This window comes from Dermacentor andersoni, chromosome 10, assembly GCF_023375885.2.
Source record: "Dermacentor andersoni chromosome 10, qqDerAnde1_hic_scaffold, whole genome shotgun sequence".
Taxonomy (NCBI): domain Eukaryota; kingdom Metazoa; phylum Arthropoda; class Arachnida; order Ixodida; family Ixodidae; genus Dermacentor; species Dermacentor andersoni.
Genome location: NC_092823.1, coordinates 103,748,846 through 103,773,509, shown reverse-complemented (window position 1 = coordinate 103,773,509; position 24,664 = coordinate 103,748,846). Strand labels below are relative to the sequence as shown.

The window sequence follows — 24,664 nt, the reverse complement described above, 5'->3', positions numbered from 1 at the left end:
TCCCCTCGCCCTCCACCCTCTCCATACAGATCCCCCTCGCCCATCTTCCGCCTCAACCTGCACGTCGTGTTGAGTCACGCTCCAAAACGCCAGGCGGCCGCCTACGTATAGTGCGCGCACGCAGTTTGGGCTTACCGGAGACGGGAAGTGCAGTTGGCCCGTCTCCGGCGCCGTCGCGTTGTTTATTGTTTGTACTGCCGCCGTCGTGTGAATAGAACGACCTCGCTCTTTCGGCGCGGCCTGCGCGACCAGACGTGCGTCGCCTGCTCGCGTGCCCGCGACGCCCTATGTCGAAGCTGCACGCTAAGCCTAACGCCTGCCTGCTGCCACTAGCGTCAGCCCCGCCACCTTGCGGAGGAAGGCGGCGGTCGTCTGGCGCCGAGCGCGTACTTACTCTGTTTTTTTTTTTTGTTGTTGTTGTTAGCTGCTGTGAAAGAGAACTGAAGAGAGCTGCCTATCCCGTAATCTTGCCCAAGAAAAACAGCAAGGACGGGTAGCAAACAAAACAATGTAAGATCATGCCCTCCTATTGCCGCTAGGAACAGAGAGAAGCGAAAACAATTAAAAAAATACTTGTGTTTACAGGCACAAAAATGCTGCCGTGTAATCGGCACTCAGTGTGAATTATATGTATTTTGTGACCTCTTACATTTCCGGTTAGTTTTTTTTTTCGCAGATATTTACTTGATTCTTTGTATTGCGCAAATATATTTTTGCGAATGCTAATTGAGCACACTAATTGTTTGTATTTATTACTAGCAACAGTTTAAACAGTATTACTTGTCACCGTTTGTATTCGTCCGGTCGCTGGTAATCTAGATTATCGGTCCGAATTATCTGTTAGAATTTTTCCTTGTGATGTACGATACTCATGCTGAATGGTAAAAAGTGTGCGAGAACAGCGAAAGCGTGAAAAGGTTTCGAAGCTATTGGAAATAGCGCAGATATACTACTTTTCACGAATAGTTAAGCTTGTAACTGTCCCTGGGAAAATCCTGTAGAGATTTGAGAGCTAGTAATTGCCTGCTTGGGTGCGATAAAGCTGCCGGTACATCTGAACATAGAAAAGAGGTCAATCTAATGCCTCATGCAGGCGACCACCAAAAAATCTATCGCATCTCGTGGTGATTTGAAATAAATATTAAGAAGGCTGGAACAGCTTAAAAAATGAGTGGCACATATTTGGTCGTGACAAGGCTGTCTGCCTACCAAATTTAAGTAATTACCAAATTTAGTGGGCAAGTTTGGTAAGCAGCATCATGGTGTGATCCTACGTGCAACAGCACCGATTGTAAAGGATGTGAACTATGTGGCTCGACTGCATGACTTGTTACATGTATTGCAGCTTTTCTGCATACGACTTAATTCCTTCCTTCACCTTGTAAATTTCTTCATAAATCATCAGGTAATTAGTGTTACAGCGCTTCGACTTGCTTGATTCGCCCTCGCATTGCAGATCAGCTATCCTGCTGGTTAGCTCAGGTGCTAGAATGGCGACTCCGGTAACGGACTTGTGCCGCGTTGGAACCCCCTGGCCAAGAGGAATTTTTTCTGAACCGTGATGATTTCTTTCTCAGGAAGGCGCATGAGTCTGTCGCTTCGTGGTACTTTGAAGTGGATGCCAGGATTCTGATGAATGAATGAATAAATGAATGAATTAATGAATGATTAAGTGCCGTGTTGGTTCATTGCCAGAGAACGCCCCGTAGGTCACGCACGGTGAGTTGTCAACTTACCAGCTTTCTTACTTGTGAAAATCTTGGTATTGCCAATCGTAAGCAGTACACGCAACTCTAAGCGCAGGATTCCTCGCATCTTGGCCAAGGCATGTGGCATACGCTGCCTCTCACGCAGTCTACAAATAGAACTGAATCCCTTTCATTGGATGAAGATTTGTCAATAAAAAAAAATTTGAAAGTACATCCTCATTCTTCCAGCCCGTTCGCCAAGCGCAAGTGCCTTATTGAACGAAATTAATGCTTAACCATAAATTGCGCCATAAAACGTGTAAAATGCCGCACATGATAGCCTCGGATTGTTGTTCGAATATACGAGAAAAAAATCTGTTGCGCGGGAACTAAAGGAAAATCCATTTTCCAGCCACCGTTTGAGGTCTGTCTGAGTGGCCGCAGTCGCTAGGTGGCGGTATCGTTTGCACAGGACACATCCATATTCTTCTAGGCCCTCCGCCTAGCGCAAGTGCGTCAATGAAGTAATTGAATTTCTCAAACTAAAATGCGTCAAAGGATTCCTAAGGTACGACTTACACGCAATCTACAGACATGAGCGCGTCGGAATGTAATTCGAATATACGCGGAAACTTAATTCTGTTGCGCGGAAACTCAAACACAAACCTCGTTTCCAGCTGCCGTGTTTTGGGTGAGCGCGCCACGAAAATTCGCGACCAACTACAGGCTAGCAGCTTCGCTGTAAAAATAAACAAGAACATGGCTTCTGGAAGGAGCAGCGCACATGCTTTTTTGTAAGATGACGTCGCTATGATAGTGAGGCTAAGGACCCCCGCGTCTCACGCGTAGGACGGAATGTGCTAACAGAGAAATGGTCTGAGAATCCGCTGATGCCGCGGATGCCTTACGCTGCGCAGACGACGCAGAAGACACCCCGCTATGGGAGCAGCAAAAACAATATTTTGTTTATAGCGACGCCATTTTCAGCCCCTCTGCGATATATCCGCTCGCATACCGTTGTTATATGTATAGAGATACGCCGGCATCCTCGTAGTGCAAGCGCGCCTACTTCCACCGCGTGCCTCCAAACTCTGTTCTGCGTGCTTGGAGACGGTTGCAAGCAGCAAGCCGCGAGCGTTGCTTACGAGCGCAGTCAGAACGGGATCAGCCGCCCAGACCATGCAAGTTTCCATCACGATGCAGCTTCGTACGCCCTCCAGCATGCCCTGCTTGTCGAGAAAGCGGCCCCCATTGTTCTTCAAAAGCTCGCCGCTGCAGAAGCGCGTCGTCTGCTATAGCAGGCGCGGAACGCCGTCTGCAAAACGCTAAAACGAACGGCCCATTGTTGCTGTTGCCCTGCCTTCTGTTCTTCGCGTTCAGACTTGCCTGAGGTGTATATCGCGTGAGTGGGTACGACATTTAGTGTTCAGCGTCGACCTGCAGGGTTTTCGCTGGTTTCTGGCATGCCCGAGGAACAATGGCACGACCCGTAGCCAGAGCCGCGTTACTAGCCGAGTTTCGCGCTGTGGTGGTAGAGCGGGTGGGGGGGGGGGGGGGTGGAAGGGGAGGGGGCTACATGGAGCGTGCGCTCTGTCCGTGTGTTTGCTCGTAAAAATGTGCCACCGGGATATTGTTCTTTCGTGGGTCAGAAGCAAGGCTGCTCGCACGGCGTTACAGCCAAAACACATACATACGCAATGCGTGTGTGTGTGTTCATTTCGTACAACGAGGAAACACATTAGTGTTTCTCGAGAACGTGAGCAGACGGACGGGGGAGAACAGCAGGCCGCAGAGACGCCGCCGTTGCGTAAACGTGAAATCTCCGCTGCCGCCGCTGCTTCGTAACCGGGGGCGTTCTACTTGGCGTTTGTTTCAGTGAATAAACACGAGCACTACTACACGATTCTCGTTGTCTCCAACTGCGCCATCTCAGAGAGCCGTTTTGTTTTTTATTTATCGCCCGCAAGTTTAATGGAGCCACTGAGCGTGCACAACACCCTGCCCTTTGTCCTACGCGAGCTTCCGGTAGCTCGGCGTCGATATTTTCCAGAGTTCAGTGTCTCTTTTTCTTTGTGCGTGTGTGTGCGTGTGTACGCACACACACAAGTACACACTTCATGAGCCCTTGGATAAGGTGGGAGATATTATTCCAGCAGTGATCATATTGCCAACATAATGTTTCTCGGGGTTGGTTGCATATACTTTCTGATAAAAAAAATCGAGCACCTTTTGAGAGAGCAGACACCTTATGTCTTTGCAACAATGTCTGTCGATAATCTATGCTTCTGTATTCAGCAGAAGTGTAAATAACCCGCTGTGGTTGCTCAGTGGCTATCGTGTTGGGCTGCTGAGCACGAGGTCGCGGGATCGAACCCCGGCCACGGCGGCCGCATTTCGATGGGGGCGAGATGCGAAAACACCCGTGTACTAAAATTTAGATGCATGTTAAAGAACCCCAGTTGGTCGAAATTTCCGGAGTCCTCCACTACAGCGTGCCTCATAATCAGAAAGTGGCTTTGGCACATAAAACCCCATAATTTATTATTTTTTTAGAAGTGTAAATAGAAGTTATTTTGTGGGTTTCACTTTGAAGGATGACATCAACGCAGCGCATAGCAACTTTGCTTGATTTACCTCGTATAGTCAGTTTAAGGCTGATATTTTGAGCAAGCGTTTACAAGTAATTAAGCCCTTTGGCTAACTTCCGCCTGTCTGGCGCAGTTAATGTTTCGTAGTCACAAATGCCTACCACTGTATACTTCAAAAATGGTCATATAGAATTTATATATGCCGAATGACTTTGACTCTCGTTTAAAGTATACGCTTTCCGCAATACCTCTCGAGCGCAAAGCAATATTGTCAATGTCAGCAACATTAAGAGGCTATTGCACGTGCATGCAAACAGGCATAGCCGTTGGTCGCAATTTCTTGCTGTTGACAAACCACTCGGCAGATGCATTTAGATGCATACGAAAAAACACCTATAGACGGATACGGCTAATACTTCCATCAGACAAAACCAAGCAGATGATTACCGTATTACTGTAAGCTTAATCGGAAATGCGGTGGAACTGCAGCTCTCCAAGCAGACGCTTCAGTTAAGCTCAGTACCCGTTATGCTAAAACTCCCTAACACAAGATTTTGACGGCATGCAGCGTAGCTACAACTCTCTAGCCGGGGGAATTAGCTAAGCTCCAGTTTTGGTTATTCTAAAATATTCTAATAGAGAGCTTTAGCCATGGTGTATACTTCTGCGCGGCAATGCCATTAGCGCCTTGCGGTTAATCTTTCTGTAAGGCAAAGCGTACTTCATTCAAACTTTATGATAAATATCCTGCTGTACGGCTCATATAGAACTACGGTGTGGCTATACAACTATAACCAGGAGCTTGAGTAATAGGCTGCGTCTCTGTGCTATGCTATAAATCAAGGTCCAAGAGATTCAGCCACGTTATATGTTACAGTACAGCATTGCCAACTCGCTATACGGTAAATCTCCGTCAAATGAAACAGAGACGCAAAAGCAGATGATCACAGTATTGCTGTGTGGCTGATACGGAAATAGGGCGTGGCTACAATTCTATAACGGGACTCTTAAATTATAGGCTGCGTCTCCGCGCTATACTAAAACCCCGGCGTACATTACGGCACGGCATTTCAACTGGCCCTACGGTAAATCGTCCTGTGTAAAAAGCGTATAGATCCAAAACCACGTTATCACTGTGTCAGCGTATGGCTTATACAAAAGCGTGGAAGAGCTACAACGCTTCCACGTTCTAACCCTTCCAAAAGCGTGGAAGAGCACAACGGTGATTGAGCTAAGCTCAATCTTCGTTATGCTAAAACTCCCTAACAGAGAGATTTAGCAACTGCGTTCACTAACGTGTACGCTAGCGCACTTAGCCATACGGAAAATATTCCACATCAGCAAAACTAAGCAGATGCGAAACATACAAGCGTGGTAATACTGTACGGCTGATGCGAAAATGCGGTGCGACTACAAATTCCTGCGCTATTTAGCTGAGCTCAGTTCCCGGTACGCTAAAACTCTCCAACAGAGCTTCAGACACCCTGTATTACTGTTCGGTAACGCATATCCAACCTTGCGGTAAATCTCTCCGTGCGGAGAACTGCAGCATGTTCAAGGTACTAGGATTACCGTATTACCGTATACGGCCTGTTGCGTCTCTGCGCACATTGTTATATGGAATCGCCAGAAACTCTCCAATAAGGTCAGTCTATTTTGCGTCTTCCGCGCTTTCCTGCCGTCTAGCTCGACCAAGAATAGCCCCTGCCAGTTCGCTTAATATCTAGAACAGATTCAAATTCGGCCGCCATCTATAGTAAATCGTCATTGCTGCCTACGTCTGCCCGGGTATACGGTGAATTCGAATGTCGATAGTCTGTAGCTCGCAGTTGCTGCCTTGTGTACAGGCTTTGTTCCGTCTCCTTCGTTCTTTTCTTTAAACTTTTTTTTAACATTTTCAATGGCGATTTGGGCATTGCAGGAAGAAAACGATTCCTGAGCCCGACAAACTGTTTCCTTCGCGGCAAGCTCCTCTCGAAGCGGCAACTTAAAATAGGAGCGCGGAGCTGCTCAAGCATACGCAGAACAACGCAGAACGGCTTTTTTTTCTTATCTTCACCTTATCTTATCTGTTTTTTTCCATACAGCAAGTGCCAAACGGGAATTCGCGTCCATGGTAAAATGGTTTCATCTGATTTATCGTAACTCGGAGACGACGGCGAAGACGACAACAAAAACGACAGAAAAGCTTTGTCGAATGTTTTGTGAATCATTGCCGTTTCCTCGCTGTGGATAACTGCGACCCTGAGACGCTGACAGATTTCACGAATCGGGAACAAGGCGTGGATGAGCGAAATAACGCGCATGTTTGGGCTAGCTGGTGTTCCACGACTATCTCTAGCGCAAAAAAGAAAGAAAATAAACAAACAAACAAACAGAAAGAAAGGAAGAAAGAAAGACGAGAAAACGACAGGAGTGAATGACACCTCCCATCGCTAAGTGCATGCTTTCGTTTCTAAATGATCTTTTAACTGTACAGGTGTTTAACTCTACAGATTCGATCCCACCATCGTGCATATGATTCAAATTATCTTTAAGTGTGAACTATTCGGCGAGATAGCACCATGCAGCAGCCGTGGCAGCCACGGTCAGGAAAGTCCTGGAGGATTCGCGGACAAAGCGGCTTCGCTTTAAAAAAAAAAAAAAAAAACGTGCAGTTTAGCGCGCGTATTATGTTCCTCCGTCAGCTGTTTTGTCTCGCGAGTTGCGCAGAATGTCAATCAGCGTAGCGAGGTGGTCAGTTAGCGTTCCCACACTTGTAACAATTGGCGCAGCGACGTTGGGCGGAAGAGGAGGTTTCGCCGTCGAGCTGGCGGTCACGTGAGCAGCGATGCGTGCAGAAGTATGCGGAGCCCCGCGAATGTGTTTGTGTGGGAAGAGGGGGGCGGGGGGGGGGGGTCTTATTGTCGCCTCCGGGACACGCGGAAGTGCGCGGGAGGAAACAAACAGTGGCGTGCTGCAACAACGCAAGGTAAACCGGAAGGCGTGCAGTTTGTGCCGCCTCTCGACTTTCGCGAAAAAGAAAAAAAAGTGTGGGAACGAACTCGCCGACGCCGATCGCGCAAGGTGCGAGATCTCGACTGCCAACGTAGCATGCGTAGAACGCCGACGCCCCATTTATTCGTTTCCTTTGTACCGTTCGTTCTCTCGTTTAGACCAAGTGGTATCGCTATCGGGCTGGAACGAATCGTGAGGACTGAGTTTGTTGTGTTTGGTAGTGTGGAAGTATTATTACTTGCGTCATCGGCGTGACTACGCCTAACCATTACTCGGTCTGCGTGCTCCAGTTGTTCAGCCTGCTGTATAGGGCTATTTAAGAAACCCGTAAGTGTTGAAGCCCACTATTCAGTATTGCTTAGGGTACATAGCGCGAGCTAGTGGGGAACGAGAAGACGGGGAAGTGAGGGGGCCCGATTTAAGTTAGTCGCAACCATACGAAGCCTACAGGTAATGAAGCCAAAAGTAAGCATAGGGAAAGTTATCTGTAGCTTTAATCGAAGTGCAGAAATGATAAACTAAAGAGAAATGAAAGTGGAAAAAAAGAAGAACGACTTGGCCACCGGTAGAAACCGAACCCGCAGCGGCCGTATGCAGTGCGCGTGGGTTGCACTACCAACTGGGCTATGTCGCGGCGGCTCTTCCCACGTCCACATGCTTGGTTATTTTGTGTAGGCGTACAAGATCTAACCTGGTGTGTTGGCCAGCGCCACTCGTAGGCATGGCGGTGGATCTGGATCGTTACTTTGACCTCAGAGGCCTTAAAACTTCCTTTCGACCAAAGAAAAAAAAAACAGGTAGTGACAGAATGATTCCTTATAATGGTTTTTTTTATAATGCCAAGCAATATCTGCGAACCAGAAAGCCCTTTGTTATACGAAATGAAAGCACATAGGTAACTAACGGCGTCTTTCTGTTCGTGAACGATTTAGTCATCTCTCAAGTTTCTACAAATAAATACTTTTGTTTACCTATATACCTGGACAAGTTAGACACATCGCTGTCGTGTTGACTCTTAATATCCCGCGTAGCAGGGCAATCTCGCGTCAATATAAATGTATACTTATCGGGTAATTTTCGTTGTCGGCGAAGATACAGTTGTTTCACACAAAGCAGTATACATGTCTCAAGACTGCGCCGCAGGAACCAAATATTTCATGCCTGTAAACTAGATACCGTGTGCATTTGGTTTAAAGTTGCAGAGCTGAATTTTCGTTTCTGCTATCATGGTTTGCTTTCGAATAGAACGAAGGCAACGTGCATAGGTATAGACACTGGCTTTCATGGACACATATATATATATATGTATATATAGTATAACACGTTATCGCATTATGTATTACGTTATTGAATACAGGATTTGACATTTTCTTATAGGCGTCATGCACCCCTGACTTCCAGACATGAACCGCGCCAGCAAACGTTCGCGTGACTTAGTCCCTGCAGTTAACGTACGTCGTGTATAGTCAAAGCGTGCCCGTCAACATAAATGGATCGTGTTTCCTTCATACAAAATGACGCAGTTCGTCAAAATCCAATTGATTTTGGGTGAGGCCATCGCTAGAAAGCGATGCCGGACAACGCATTACTGACGATACCGTCCTTTCTTCTCTCGGTAAACGTGCACAATGCACTTTACAAGTTGAATGAAAACGGCTGAAACTTCCGTCCGTCATCGCGACACGCATGGCGTGCAATTCACGAAACGAAGTTTCAACCATTCGTTCCAAAAGCATTTGTTATTCGGTCTTGGTCACAACTCTGTCGAGACTGCAAAGTTGTACCTCAATTGGAAAGGATAACAAATGTGAGCTTTCTCTTTTTTCGACACCATTTGCTTTTTACGCTGGTAAGGGACCACGCTTGAAGTGCTGTTCATGATTTGCGCCTAGCATCGATATAGTTGTCTCGAACAGACTCTGAGAGCACCATTTAGTTATTCGTGCTTTTTAATCGCGCAGGGTGCCAGTTCGCAGTCAAGAAGTCAAGAATCAGTCAACCTCCATAAAAATCATTTAATGTAAAAAAAAAAATTAAACAGTGCAAGCCACGAGTGAAAGTGACATTTTCAGTCGGTCATTAAAGCAACCCTCTCCCTCATGTTTCTTAATCCAAAGATTTGAAACTGAAATACCCGCATGTCGCGATGCAGAGCAAGTCCCCCGCTTTTAATATCGCAGTCCGGTTTAATGCAGCTGATTTCCTTTTTTTGTTTCTTCAAGTGGCGATTGCTGTCGTGACCAGATGTCCGCATTTTCCCTTGTGCTGATTGAAACAGAGGACGTTTCCGCGTCGTACGTGGATACAGTGTGCATGTTTATCCGTTGACCCTCTGCGGCGATTAACGAACGCCCGATAAGCATTGGAACATGCACTGTGCCCGCGTTCGATAATCAGGATCGCCGTTTCTTGCCGTCCGCCGCCCGGATCACTGCAACATTATGTTTGATAAGGGCCTGTATTGCCTCCATGTCGAAGCAACTGCATTAGCCAGCGGGAAAGCTCGTACAGTCTTGGATATATAAATCATGAGGGCTCAGCGCGCCGGTGTTTCAGTGCAAGAACTTCGCATCACTTTGGTTTCACCCGGTATAGAATAACAAAACGAACATTTATTCTGCTTAACCTCGCTTACCTTTACCACCTGTCCTTTCTTGCTGATGACATAGCAGAATGCCCGTCATACTGTCGTTTTTGTATTCTGTTAAAGGTTGCAGTCTCAGCAGTGATAATAATATCGTTTATGTCGCATATTCGTGATATTGCTGGTGTTTCTAAGCATATACCTATGGCACTTCTCCCGCGTTCAGAGTGTCTTGGCCATCGAAACCTGTATCACACTCGCAAATAGCAGGAAAAAAAAAAATAAAGACAAAGAAAAAAGAAATGGAGCTATCTTATGTGATTGTATCTTCGAACAGAAATTCTGTTGACTAGAAAAGAAGTGCATTTGTGAGGGTTGAGCACAAAACGTAAACATTAACGCTGTTATTTGTTTATTTATTATTCAGGTTACTGTCAGTCCCTGACGAGACCTTAGGTAGAAATGGGTACAAATACATTCACAAACAGATAACGAAGAGATACATCACACAGATACCGAAAATATAAAAAAGAGGCAAACGCAGGGCATAAGGAAAAGTAGCGAAGCAAATCGAACAACACATTCTTGCTGCTGCTGTCAGATACATGGGCAGTGCATTGCATCCAGGAAAAACAAGAAAATAGCAGAAGAGAGATAAAGCTTGTCAATACCGTTTTATAGCCTTTCTTTAGTTTGTTATATCGCGTCTGACAGCTCCTTCCCCAGAGGAGCCGTCATATCGCTGAGTTCATGACATTTAGTGATTATCCAATGATTCCTTATGATGAAAAGGATGCCGATGGTAAGATCCGCATGCCACGCCCCCCCCCCCCCCCTTCCGCTTTCCCATACTGCTGTACATGTACATGTCTGTACATGTGTGTACATGTATATGTACAGTCAACCGCAAAAGTTTACGGGATGCAGAATCTGCCAAGAAGCTGAATTCTCGCGAAGCGTGGTCACACAGCCTCGATTTAAATGTTCCAGCATGTAGTAGCCTTCGCCACCTACACAGTGATTCATTAAATACGAAGTGTCATGCCTTAACAGCGCAGGAATTCACATTTCAACGGGAAACTGCGTCTCGTAAACTTTTGCTGTTGACTGTACATGTCTGTACATCGACCATACGGATTTCTTCGATATGTAAGTTACAGGGCAAGTGGCTATCTCAACAGAGCTGTTACAGAAGTTCCGTTCGTTACAAAAGTATTTCGAACATGGGAAATCTACGCATAATGTGCAAAGTTTAAGCGCAAGCTGACAGCTTTGGATTGGATTGGATTTCCTTCTTTGATGGCAATCCAATCCCCCTTTTAAACTTCTTCATCTTCATTGTCCTCTTTCGCGCAGCGCATGCGGTCGTTTCCAGCGCGTAATGGAAATTGGAACGTCCACTTCGTCCCGAAGTATTCGTGACCGTGTGCTTCCTACTCTGCTGCGTACGTCACGCACGTTAATGGTCGGAAAGCCGCTTATAGACGCTCACACTTCCTCCGCACTCCCTCCACGTCATCGTATTTGGCTTCAATCAATCTCGCCGGCCCGCGAAAACTTCATCCGTCACGACTTCGTGCTGCCCTTTGCGCTCTCTCTCTCTCTCTCTCTCTCTCTCCAATGGTGCGGAAATGTGGACGGCGCCAAGAATTCTCGATATCACCGTATGTGTATAGTATACGTGAGAGCGGGATCACTCGACTGAGGAAAGCGATAGGAAGAGAGAGAAAGAGAAAAATGAGGAAAATAAGGTCAACGCTGGAGATGAATTATGTAGAAGAAGGTGTGTTAAGGTTCCGCGCCATCAACCTCGTTCGGGGAAGCCAAATCACAAGGCAAGTTTAATCCGTCACGGTTCGAGAGAAGCCGCGTCCTGGCGGGTGAATCGGCTGTAGCGTCAGGAAGTCGCCGGCTTATTTTAGCGAGCAGCTTTGATTCGTGGAGTAGCTGGTGGTGTGTCCGGGTCACTTCTTATTCTGTACTCTGGCCCGGGTGACGACCCTGGAAGTACAAGTTCATATAAAGTACGCTGTAATGACTGCAAGTGACGCCATGGGTTGCCTCGCGGACTCGGTTGTAGCGACGTTCAGGGAAGGAACCTTAAGATTTGGTCATGAAGCTGTCTCTTATAAAATCTGGGTTTGAGGAAGTCTTATCGCTCTACACATATAAGTGATAACCATATGTGGCATCCATGTTAACGTGGGCCCCAATAGCTCCCAGGTAAAAACGATGGCACCTCGACTGGGCATGCCGTGTGGCGGCGCTGCACTCGCTGACACTTATAAGTGCCTTCTAGAAGCCTGTACATATCACTACATTCTTAGCCAACTTACAGACAGACGGACGGACGGACGGACGGACGGACGGATAAATAGATAGATAGATAGATAGATAGATAGATAGATAGATAGATAGATAGACAAACAGACGGATATACGGATAGACGAATAGATAGATGGACGGATAGATAGATAGACGAATATACGGATAGACGGATAGATAGATAGACGGATAGATAGATAGACGGATAGACAGATAGACGGATAGATAGATAGACGGATAGATAGATAGATAGATAGATAGATAGATAGATAGATAGATAGATAGATAGATAGATAGATAGATAGATAGATAGATAGATAGATAGATAGATAGATAGATAGATAGATAGATAGATAGATGGATACGTTGCCGCCAATACGACATTGATAATGGTGTACTGCAAAATGTTTGTTAACGGGGCTTGTTGGTGTAAAAACATAATAGGATAACCACATAATCAGATACGACCCGTCACGCAGAAGACGTGGTACTACAATCATGAACCTAAGCGAGTAGGATTGAGCGTAATGTCCTCCTATAGGTCACTCTTATCATCAGATGCTCGGGAAGGTAGGACGACAACGCATCTATACGTAGCGGACCGGTGCTTTGAGCGATATGGGATTCGATTCGACGAACGCCAACAGCAATCATCGCTGCCGTTGGCACTTAAATACCAGGCACAAGTTAAATTAAATGTTCATTCTTTATTTCTTTTTCTTGTAGCTACTGATTGGACATCATCGCTACACCGTAACAATAAAACAGGCAACTGCTACAGGAAAGGCGTAACAGTAATGCATGCGTCAATCTGCCATTCGGTCCCCAACAGCCTAACTCTCGATGTGGCTCAGTTGCTATGACGTCGTGCTTCCGATTACGAGGCCGTTGTTTCAATTTCAGACCGAGGCGGCCATAATGCGATGAGAGCAAATAGCAAAAAAAGAAAGAAAGAAAGACATGCTCGTGTACCGTGCTTTGGGTACACGTCAAAGAATCCCAGGTGGCCAAAACTGATCTTGAGCCTTTCACTACGACGTTCCTCGTATCCACTGCGGGGTTTCAGGACGTTATAAGCCCTATGACTGAAAACACATTTATTAGCCCTGAACAAGCTCGCTTTGCTCAGAGGCGCTTCGCACCGAGCGCACCAAAGTATGCCCTTCCGTTGCTTCTTTGCATGCGTTGCACGACGCGGCGTCCGGTATGCGACGTGCGACTCGTTAAACAGATGACTGCTTCGACTGCTGTAACCTGTCGGAGGCTTTCTTGGACGGGGTTGTTTGTAGGACTACATGTTCCTATGAGTGGGCAGCGCAACACGGACTGCAGGACTACAGTCGGTTATTCGTGCCGGGTTATTCGTGCCCGTGCTTCTACTGCTGCGCAAAGGCTGCGCATTTCCTGACAGCGGGCAGCTCGACGCCCCAAGGTCTTCCTGCAAGCCCTCCGCCGTTGACTCCGGTCAACTCCTCGTTCGGGACGACGTACCGTACAAGCGGCCGACACGCCGCGTTCTCCACCAGCAGCTTAGCTCCGAACGGCAAACAAGGGCCAGCCGCGCCTTCTCGTTCGCTTCCTCTTCATCTCCGCACCCCCGCCTCCCCTCCCTTCGCAGCAGGAGATGGAACAGACAGGGCCGGATACGAGGCGCGGGCGTCGGTCGCCGGCGAGCACATGTATACGTGGCCCACTTTAAAGAAACGAGATGTGGAAGAAAGAGACGCCGTCGCTCGCTCGCTCGGCTGGCCAGGCGGGCAGGCACGGCTCGTTGTTCGCTCGCATTGCCGCTACTCAGTGACGCAACAACGCGCAGGGTGCCCCCCCTGCTGGACGAGCCTTCCCGCGCGCGCTTGATTGGGGCCGAGCGTGTGCGGTGGGCGGCTGTGTAGCGGCGACGTCGTGCCGTGCTCGACCAGCGCGTGTCCTACGGACAGCGTCGCAGCAGGCGATCGGCGCTCATTTTTTGCGAGCGTCCCATTTGGAGGATTAAAAGTGACGAGTTACATCTATCTATCTATCTATCTATCTATCTGTCTGTCTGTCTGTCTGTCTGTCTGTCTGTCTGTCTGTCTGTCTGTCTGTCTGTGACTTCAAGGTAGAGGTATCTTTGGCTGCCATAAGGTTATAATTCAAAAGCTGGCACATTTCCTAAAAACAGAACTGTGTATTGTGTCGATGTTTCGGCCGGAGTCGGACCTTTATTGAGACGGAGAAAGTCAGTCGGTCGGTCGGTCGTCCTACTGTTCGCGTGTCCATCTACGGTCTCTATCTGTTATTTGTCTACCTCGTCTGTCTGTCGAACAGTGAGTGAATGAGGGAACGAAAATGTTATGGTACAGGAGCGTAAGGGAACGCGAGATATGAACCTGCAGTGAGTCGGCGTTTTTATTTAGCAGACGTGGTGCCTTCGAAAGGCAGACGTGAAGAAACGCCAGACGAAAAGCAATTCGTTTTCGCGCAACGAAGGCGTCCGCCATAACGAACCTCAAGGCCCGATGCGAGCGAGTCGGGCGGTGTCTTTAAGATTGCGAAATCAGATTGGGCGCAGGCGGCAACGATTGTATCTACACACAACCCAACGCCGCACAAAATGCACGAACTGCTATTTAGCGTGCGTTCAGGCGACTGCGCAATGAGGCATGTGTGCATATGAGCTCAACAAAATATCCACTGAGCGCCTCACTTTGATGCGGACGCAGACACGCAAGTTCAGACGCACGGCGAATGGAGATATAAAAACTGGAATGGTTCTTTCGCAAGCACCATACTAAAGGAGTGTGTGTGCGTGTGCGCGCATGTGCGTGTGTATTTGCGTGCGTGCGAGTTAACCCAAGGTACTCGTGACTGCATATCGTCTGAAACGAAGCGCGTTTATTAGTTCAGCTAACAACGCGCTCGAACAGACGTAGTTGAATATATACCGGCTATACCGGCTCAAGTCGTCTCATTTTTTTCTCAGCCTCTCGCTTATGTTTTTCGCTAAAGTTTCGCTGGCAAATTCTCTCATCGATTGCCTGCGCAGCAGACTGTTCGTTGATCGATAAAACTATATACGCAGTTCAGAAAAAAAAAAGACGATGTATGCGCATGCATGTACTGTTCGTTCCCGCCGTCTGGCCAGAAGTGGCCGCTTCCAAATTTCGATTGCATTTGCATTCTCTAAGACAGAGCGAATGCATTAACGGACGGTAAATCTCAACATTTGATTCGCCAACGCACAAAACTTGTAAAGACCCTACGACAACTCAAGGTACCTTGGCTCGGGTCTTGCTTCCTTACCGCTAAACGCAATCAATCAATCAATCAATCAATCAATCAATCAATCAATCAATCAATCAATCAATCAATCAATCAATCAATCAATCAATCAATCAATCAATCAATCAATCAGTCACATGAACTCTTGAAAACAAAATCTGTGTTCTCCCACATGTCGTTCACGAGTTCGCTCGAAAATTCCAACCTCAAGGTTCAGGCATTTTATCCCAAAGCTCAGATGTGGATTTGTACCATTAAGATCAATAATTAGACAAACAAATGTGTAGTCAGTCAGCCAATTACCGCCAGTCGTAGATAAGAAACAAATGCAGGGTTTCCTCGCACACTCTCTCGTAATGTTCGCAGTCGTCATCGTCCTAATCATGTCCACTGTAGGAACGAAGGCTTCTCCCACAGGTTTACAATTTACCCTGTCCTTTGCCAGCTGACAGTCATCGTAGGCCCGTGAATTCCTTAATTTCATCGCACCGTCTAGTTCTCTGCCGTCGTCGACTGCGGTTCCCTCCACGCACTGTAAATCTAAAAATAAACAATTTGGGGGCTTTACGTGTCGGAACCACGATGCAATTGCGAGACACGCCGTATAGCGTGGAATTTCAGATTAATTTTGGCCACATGAATTGGAGTACACGGGCGTCCTTGCATTTCTCCCCCGTCAAATTGCGGGCGCCGTGGTCGAGATCGAGCCCACTACCTTGAGCGCGGCTGCGCAATGCCACTTCTGTAACTCTTAATAGACCCATCGGTCATCCGGGGGGCGCGGGGGGGGGGGGGGGGTGTATTTTCTAGTAAACGTCTTACTTAGTGCGCATGTCCATTTCATCTGCTGCTGAACTTCTGATTGGCTGGGCTGGGTTCGCGTCAGAAGGTGACAAGCGCCCCCAGCCAATCAGCGCTTCAGCAGCGGACGAGATGGACTTGTCCACTATAGGTGGACACTTGCAGAATACCCCACCTGCCCTGCACAGATAGCTAAGTTTCCCTCGTATTGCGTCCGGGTGCTTACAATGATACGCGTCGTTTTGTCCAAAAAGGCTCAGATATTCGCACACTAACAGCATAGAAGGCGATGGTTTTCGGAGCGGGAGTCCGTGTCGCCAACATAGAGCGGTGTGATGGACTGCGAAACACTGCGGGCGATTTGTGCGCTGCTCGAGTTCTAACGCGAAGCACTCGCTGCAAACGACAGCGACGTTGTACGCATCGAGGCGCACCGAATTCGTTAAGCTGCTGCCGCTTCCCGATCAATTTACGTTTGCCTTCCTTTCTTTCTCTCTCTCTCTCTCTCTGGTGCACGTTTTAAGTTGTAGCGTTTTGTGCAGATATGTTTCGAGGTCTGATCTTCCTAATGAATTTTTTTAAAACTTTCTGCAATCGAAATTTCGGGAAAGTGCGGCTACCGAAAAAGAAGAAAAGTGAAGAAACTTATCTCACTGGGACGAAATTGAACGACGGGGCCGATTACCGTAAAACTGTTCTTGCGCGTGCATTGATAATCTCAGTTTCTAAATTTCGCGGGTTTTCTGACTCGAGTTCTTACATTTATCTCCAACAGTGCACGCAGAAATTCGGAGAGCATTTCTTAAATTAAGGGTTTAGCTCCAGAAACGGTCTTTTAAACATTTCCTTTGAAGTTCACGACTTTCACAAAAGTGCGCAAGATTAAGCCGTGGTGAAGGTGTATATTCACTGGTCCTTTCTTACGCTGGTAGTGTTCCATGTATTTTTTCGTGTGCGTCAGGAAAAGTTATCCTCATCAGCAAAGACTCATACCCCCCTAAGCAAGCAAAAATGCAATGGTTCATCCCCCTCCTAATGCAGAGGATCTAAGCACTCAGCAAAGTAAAGCGAATAGGGCATAAATTCACTGGGATCACGCGCACAGCGGACGTGTTAATCAAGAACAAGGTCAAAACAGGCATCTATCATCATCAGCAATTGCTAATACCCCCGTAAGCAATGGCTCAGACCCCCCTTAACACAAAGGCTACAAGCGTTCAGCAAGAAAGGTTATGTTCTTTTTGCAGTGCACCTGAAACGATCGAACATTATTTTCTCTCCTGCCGCCGCTTTATAAGACAAAGAAAATTATTAGTACACTCATTCACCAAACTTGGGCTATCGCTAACCTCACCAACCATTCTTTCTTTTGGTGCGACCTCACTGGGATCAAGCCACAGGGATGCTTTTCTTGCAATTTACAATTTTATTAGAGATACAAAAAGAGTACCTTGCTGACTTTCTAAAATTATCAATATTTTCTATTATTTCATTTATTTACGTTAACTTATTTTACAAAATTCACAATATTTCCATCATACGTCTAAATTACAGTTCTAGTCTCATGCTCCACAATTTAAATCTAGTTTGGCTTTACTACTAAGCATACGAAAAGCCGCCTGCTTCTTGGCCAATCCCCCATAGTGGGTATGCGCCATTGTCTGGGACACAAGACAAGACAAGACAAGAAAGGCTACAAGCACTCCGCCAACTTGCAAAAATAAGTTTCACATCTTGGGTTCAAGCAGAACCCGTATCAGATATCAAGCTGATATAGAACAGATACTACACTTTGACCTGCGTCGGCCATGTCTACGTTCGCACCGCACTCTCTACGTCAGCGTTCCAAGCGCTGGCGTATCTCCTTTCCTTTCCTTCCGCTCTCCCGTGGTGGCGTTCCCGGCGAGACGTCACTAAAGCCCCTTAAACTTCGTAAAGTACCGCCACGCTTTGAAGAATGCCGCCTCCTCCTCGCGCGCTCTGGCCTAGGCCAAGGCCGCGTCGCTATTGGCCTAATAGCATCACGTGGGCCCTCGCGCCGTGCATCAGCGCCATTTTCGCTCGAGAAGCTTCTACGGAGTGGCGAGGAGCGCATGTTGGCGCCGTTGCTACGCTCGAGCAGTGTAGGCAGCGCCACGTTCGAGGGGGGAGCGTGAAAGAGAGGAAAAACGAGGGGGAGTGAAGGTGGAGGAGGAGAGTGTCGCTACTATACGAAGTGTAAGGGGTTTTACACGTCACACGTGTCTAGTTTCCTCCGCCTCCTCGGAGCGGCGGCCTCGTCGTCCAAGCGAATGCGCATAAAAATCACGGTAAATGAGTTCATAGCCCTGTTCGAAATTCTGTGTCACCTCTCTGTCGCGTGCTTAAGAGCTTCGCTGGTCATCCACCTTCACAGAGTGGAACGGTTCATGATTTTTTTTTACGTCTCAACTCTCTGGTACCCCTCACTCATGATGCTAAGTTCAAAACCACATGATGGAATCTATGTGCTAGTGGAACGGGCAATTAAATGCTATCAAACTGGCGGCAGTGCGTGCAATATAATGTTTACTTTCATCCTATATTACTCGTGCAACCTCACGCAATGTTTATCTTTATGCCCCGCACAGCCCGCAACTTTGATCACGGGCAAATGTTTATGTTTATACACAGCGCCGTTCACGGGTTATGACGAAATGTCAACACCGAATCAGCTGGACTGTTCAGTGTGAGACGTCACGAAGTCATAATGTCACGAAGTTGATGTGCGAATGCAGTACGGGGTTTGGTCGAGGCAAGAACAGTAATGAGGAGAGGGGCACGGGCGCAGAGAAGTGCGATACGGATCTTAAATACACTAAAGTATTATACACGGGCCAAGGTGTCACAAAGACAGCTTTCCAATTCAATTCCAACCACTGATTTTCCCACTTTCAGATAAATGGCAGAAGCTGAGGCCCGAGTGTAAAGCCCTTCATACACCGACAGCAGGGAAGAAAACGTATATAGAACATGCCTAAAAAAGGGTTTGCAAGAACATTATTTTTTTATTTGTCGGAAACATATTGAGCACGGAAAATAAAAAATGCACGAAGTCACAGTTGTTCGTGACTTGAGATAACCAGAACAATGGTACTGACAATTCGCTTTAATACCGATCATCGAGATAACAATGCGATCCGTTTTGTGCGTGACGCTGAAGTGTGTTTCGTTCGTGCTATCTGGCTTTCTTTTTAACATGCTGTATCTCTACGTGCAATGTGCTATATGTAACCTATTGTAACCTATGACTGTATTTCCCACCCTGCTAAAATTCCCAATGGGAATTTCAGTATACATAAATAATAAATAATCACTGTGACGATAGACAGATCGTGAACGGCGCATTTGTTAAATAATCTTTGGAAAACGCTTCGATCAATCGCAAGATGCGCGTGCGTTCGTGTTACGCTCTTTCATGCGTTCTTTGACACTGTTACGCTGATACTGATATGTTCTTCGACAATGGTGGGTGTGTGGTGCGTTCTATAGAGCAGCCGACAGCCCCCGTCGCAACTTCCGCAATGTCCTCTTCAACCGACAGCAATGCACTGTGAGTAGCCGTCGAATATTTCTTTTAGGCTTTCTACCTTTCTTCTTCGACGCGTATGCTTTCCAGCAGTAAATATTTTGTTTCCGGCATCGCTGGCTACGGGCACGCGCGTTCTCCCCCGCAGTTAAAAGACTAGCGTGGAACAAACTCGCGCTATAAGAAGCGCCAGCAATCACGTGGCGACATCTAGGGGAAGGCACGGGCGTGGGGCGGGCGTACCGAGACAAGCGGAAGGGCGGCGGACGCGACGCGCACTGGGCAACGCTGAATACCCCCCCCCCCTTGCCCCCCACTTCCGGCCCGCGGTCGAAGGTCGAGCCCCGCGAGGGAAGCCGCGCCCGGAACTCCGCCGTTGGTTTCCTCTGTGTACGCTGTACATGCCACGAGGAGGTCTCGCGTACACACTACGTGCCGGGGGAGGTTATCTTTTGTCGACGCTTCTTCGAGCATTGGGTTCCTAGCTGCGCCGTGGTGTGCCGTGTTTTTTCGAATGCAAGCTGCGTGTCTCTTGCTTCCACTTTCGCCGCAAATATATATATATATATATATATATATATATATATATATATATATATATATATATATATATATATATATATATATATATATGCAGGAAATGGACGACGAACTTTTTTTGGAAGACTTATTTACTAAACGCTTTCGGCTGGTGGACCAGCCTTCGTCAGAGTACAGTAATGCATGAACTGTACTGACGTAACTGAACTGTAATTCATGCATTACTGTACTCTGACGAAGGCTGGGCCACCAGCCGAATACGTTTCGTAATTAAGTCTTCCAAAAAGTTCGTCGTCTCTTTCCTGTATATGTTACGTCGGGTCCTGCGTGATGAACTTTGAAGAAACCCGCTATATATATATATATATATATATATATATATATATATATATATATATATATATATATATATATGTGCGTGTGTATATCATTAGCAGACTTACTGCAGTTGGTGTCTACGTAATGCCAAACACTTGTGGTTCCCAGAGGACGGTAGTACGAATACTGCAACTGTTGGGCAGGGAACGGTTATGCAAAAATTATACGTTGTATTGTTCACATTTATAAGCCGAGTGTCCTTGTAATGACAACATATAAGATTAAAAACAAAATAAATACTACCGGCACACACTCTGTGGCCCCATGGGGCACATTCTGAGTGCACACACACATGGTGCACATATCCTGTGCACATACCCAGTCGCCCCTGTGGCACGTAAGTTCCGACTTGCCTATCACCGGGATCGGCCCACGATAACGGCGAGATAGAACAGAGAGATAACCCGCCCGTCAACTCGGGGAAAAAAAATTGGCTGAAGGCTTAGCTTGGTTAAGCCTGGAAGATTGCGAAAGCAATACCCTTGGCTGCGCCTTGGTTCGGCTGATGGTGTGGACATGGTTGCCCTTTGTTAAACTTATGGCTATACATCATCCGACATAGCGCAAGGCAGCGCGCCGACCACTGCGAGGAGCCGAGCTGTAGCCCCATTTATCCTCCTAGCGTGACGTCCCACCAGCGAGCGCCCTCTCTCGGTAGCGCCGCAGCAGCGGCGCGCAAGGCTTCGCCTCCACCATCGATGCCGCGAGCTGGGGCCCCGTCTCTCGGTCTGGCGTGACGTCACACGGTCACGTGACGCGCAGCTGTGTAAGGAGGCGCCACGACCACCGATGGGCCGAAAGTGCGAGCAGTATTGCTTTCTCAATGAAAACTTCGAGGACGCTTACACTTCGTCTTTAGGAGGGGAACGCGATAGCATCCAAAGATACCTGAGTGCTTCTCACGCTTCCCGGCAACTGCAGCTTATGTAACCGTAATGTCTACCGGGAAACGCTGGCGGCGAACGCCATGCACGAAGGCGAGCTTTCTGGTAGAAGCAGCCTCTTGCGGGGGCCGATCCCGGACGTTGTGCACAGCGGCGCCAAGAAAATTACATCATTTTCAGGTTTCTGTTATTCTTTCGCACTTCTGATATTTAAATCTGAGATGATGTAACATAAAAGGCATGCGCTGTCGTTGTTTCATGAATTTCTTTGTGGGCTCTCATTCTCAAAATTCCGAGGAATAACTTTGTCAAGAATGTGAGACAAGGTATGAGCAACTTTAGTGATAGATCCGTGTGGCAATGTGCAACGCGCATATACCGCATGTCATACACCAAGACGTGGCATACTTAAATACATATACCTAAAAATATACGGAAATTTTAGCTCACAGACAACTCCATCGACGCCGCGACGCCGACACCGCATTTTCTGCGACGCGGGGTGAATGCACTTGGGATATGCTTCGCATTAGAAAGGAAAGAAAATATGCGCCACATGCTTTTGCTTCGAACGTCGACGCCTGCAAGAACAACAACCGCAGTAATAATACTAATCGAGAAGCCTCTTTCTTAGAAGCCCGTACAAGTTTCCTTTGTAGTCTCGCGCTACATTTGGGTGGACGACAAGCCTTTCCTTCAATAATAATAATTGTGCTTCTTTTTCACGAACTGATCTCGCTGTGGTCTTATGCCCGTGTGTATAGGAGGAGACTTGCGTAGACTTTTCACTCCTGTGCGATGAACGACCATCCTATAGTTACGGGGCTGTGCTCTCGGTGCTGGTGCCTGCAGATGAGGCAATCTTCGCTCGCCTGTGTTCGTGTGTGTATCGTGCTTCCTGATATTTTCTTCTTTAATTCTTCTTCAATATTTCCATCGCGAATGAATTTGGGATTTTTGAGATAGCCGGCTCTGACGTAGCTTGGCTTGCTGTGTTTCTGGGTACAAGAATGATAATTATAATTAGCGATAATAGCTTATCAGAGGCACAGAAAACAACTTCGGTGGTCATCCTACACGGTACACTCGAGGCATTGTTCAAGGCAATGGGTACAAACATAACTCAGTCGGCACGCATTTTTGCAACACGAAAATTAAATTAATTTGCTTTACGAAGGCAGCCGTAGTGGTCCGTTAAAGCATGCTGGGGTTCCTTAACTTGCACCTAAATATCACGAAACGAGCAGTTTTTTTTTTTCATCACCGAAGTGCGACCGTCGTGGTCGAGAATCGAGCCCGCGACTTCGTGTGCTCATTACCCAGAATGCCGTGTCCCCTGAGCTACCGCGACGAATCTCACAACATTTAAGCATGGCGGACAACGATGACCCCGATTACGGTGAGCGTTCTAAATCACTGTTATCTTTGCGTTGCCTCCGAGATGGAAGGGCGCACGCCGGACGTCGCGCGTATCCAAATCTCGGAGGCCATGATCTGCGTCGTGAAGTGACCGCTTCCGTCGTCAGAGTTCTGGAGGGAAGAACAGAGCAGTTTGCTGGTTTTTCAATACAGTTACTTACTTTTTTTTTTTTGCATTGCCATCTTGAACATTGAAGGACCAGTTCTGTTCTGCCTTGATTTCAGTTATCCTCAGATAAGCGAGCGCGCTTTCTTAGTTTCAAACAATTTATTCATTGGGCGAGGGCTGCCGTCTTTACTGCTTTATTTTTCAGGATGTGGAATAATTAGGCCGTCTGAAAGGATACGTAACGTCCAATTGGAAGTATTTCTATGTGCACAACGTTTAGCGTCGCTCGTATTGAATTATCTCGTCGACAGGACTTATCAATTTTTTTCATTTCCTACGGGAAGCAACGCTGGATGAGTCTTATTAAATTATTGATAGCCCAGGGGCTGTTTGGTTTTTGAAGCTACCACATGATCATTTGGAGTGTCCGTTCCTGCTCCACTACGTACCGACGTATTACAACGCAGCTCACAATAAAGCGTTACAAAAGATATAACGCAATGCTTTAAAATGAAAGCGAAAATGCCAAACATTAAAAAGAACATATGGCAGGCTCGATCAATCATTTTTTTATTGTTCAGTGCGCTGTGGGACGAGCTTAATTTAAATTCGCACATCCTCTTACGTTTACGTATAGAACCTTCCATGAAATGCACAGGAAAACTGCTGCGAGTTACATATTATAGATTATTATATATTCCGGGGAACTTTACGAAAAGGTTCTAAGTCAAATCTTGTTATAGCGAAGTGGGTTATAGGAATAACACTCATGGCCAACTAAGTGAAGTTCTGTTTGGAATCCCCAGTGGTTCATAATAGTGCGCAGTGCATGCAATAATAATTATAACGTAGTAATGTATATAACAAAGTAATTCTGGCTCTTCCTGCAACTTCGTCATGACGAGACTTTGCCTTGCTTCAGTACGGGTCGACGCGATTTCATTTGACCACTAAAGGGAAACATTACATAAGTTAGGACTCATAAACCATTCTTTGAAATCTCTATTTTTGTTAATTTTGTGATAACAGGTTGGTTATTAAAAGAGCAAATGAAAGGCCACGTTCGCTTCTTTTGAATTTCGCGCCCGTGACTAACTGAGCCGCAACGTCCATTTGACGTCTTTTGTTTCGTCTTTCGTTCTTGCGGCTTTTGTGGATTGCCAATCCTCTTTACTCATGGCAAGAGTGGCTTTTTTTTCTTTTTTGATATTGTAGAAGGTACGTAACTCACTAATACAGGTCAAACAATTTTTATTTATTGTCTCTCTGCCCTGAAGAGTTGGCATTATCTATTTTTATTTTTTACTCGATGTTTCTGTGTTTATCTGGGACCTACCTATCCACAGGCACTGGCTTGACGATTCTCTTTGTTGATTAAGCCTGAGTGAATTTTACAAATAGGCGACCCGAACATAGGCGGTGATACCAGCGAAGGCGTATAAAAGAACGCAAATGGCATATAAAAGTACTTTGGGTCTTTGGGTACGCATAGCCTCTTAGGAACGCTATTTGTGACTCCCTATTATTGTGCACGGATCAAATA

At 46.8% G+C, this 24,664-nt stretch overlaps 1 protein-coding gene and 1 pseudogene across 1 annotated transcript in view; one reads left to right on the top strand and one right to left on the bottom strand.

Moving 5' to 3' along the window:
• The window catches only part of LOC126544557 (tyrosine-protein phosphatase 10D-like), a 169,982-nt gene that overhangs the window by 75,759 nt on the left and 69,559 nt on the right, over positions 1–24,664 (top strand). The window lies entirely within an intron of this gene.
• On the bottom strand, positions 17,887–18,054 carry LOC126546426 (U2 spliceosomal RNA; annotated as a pseudogene).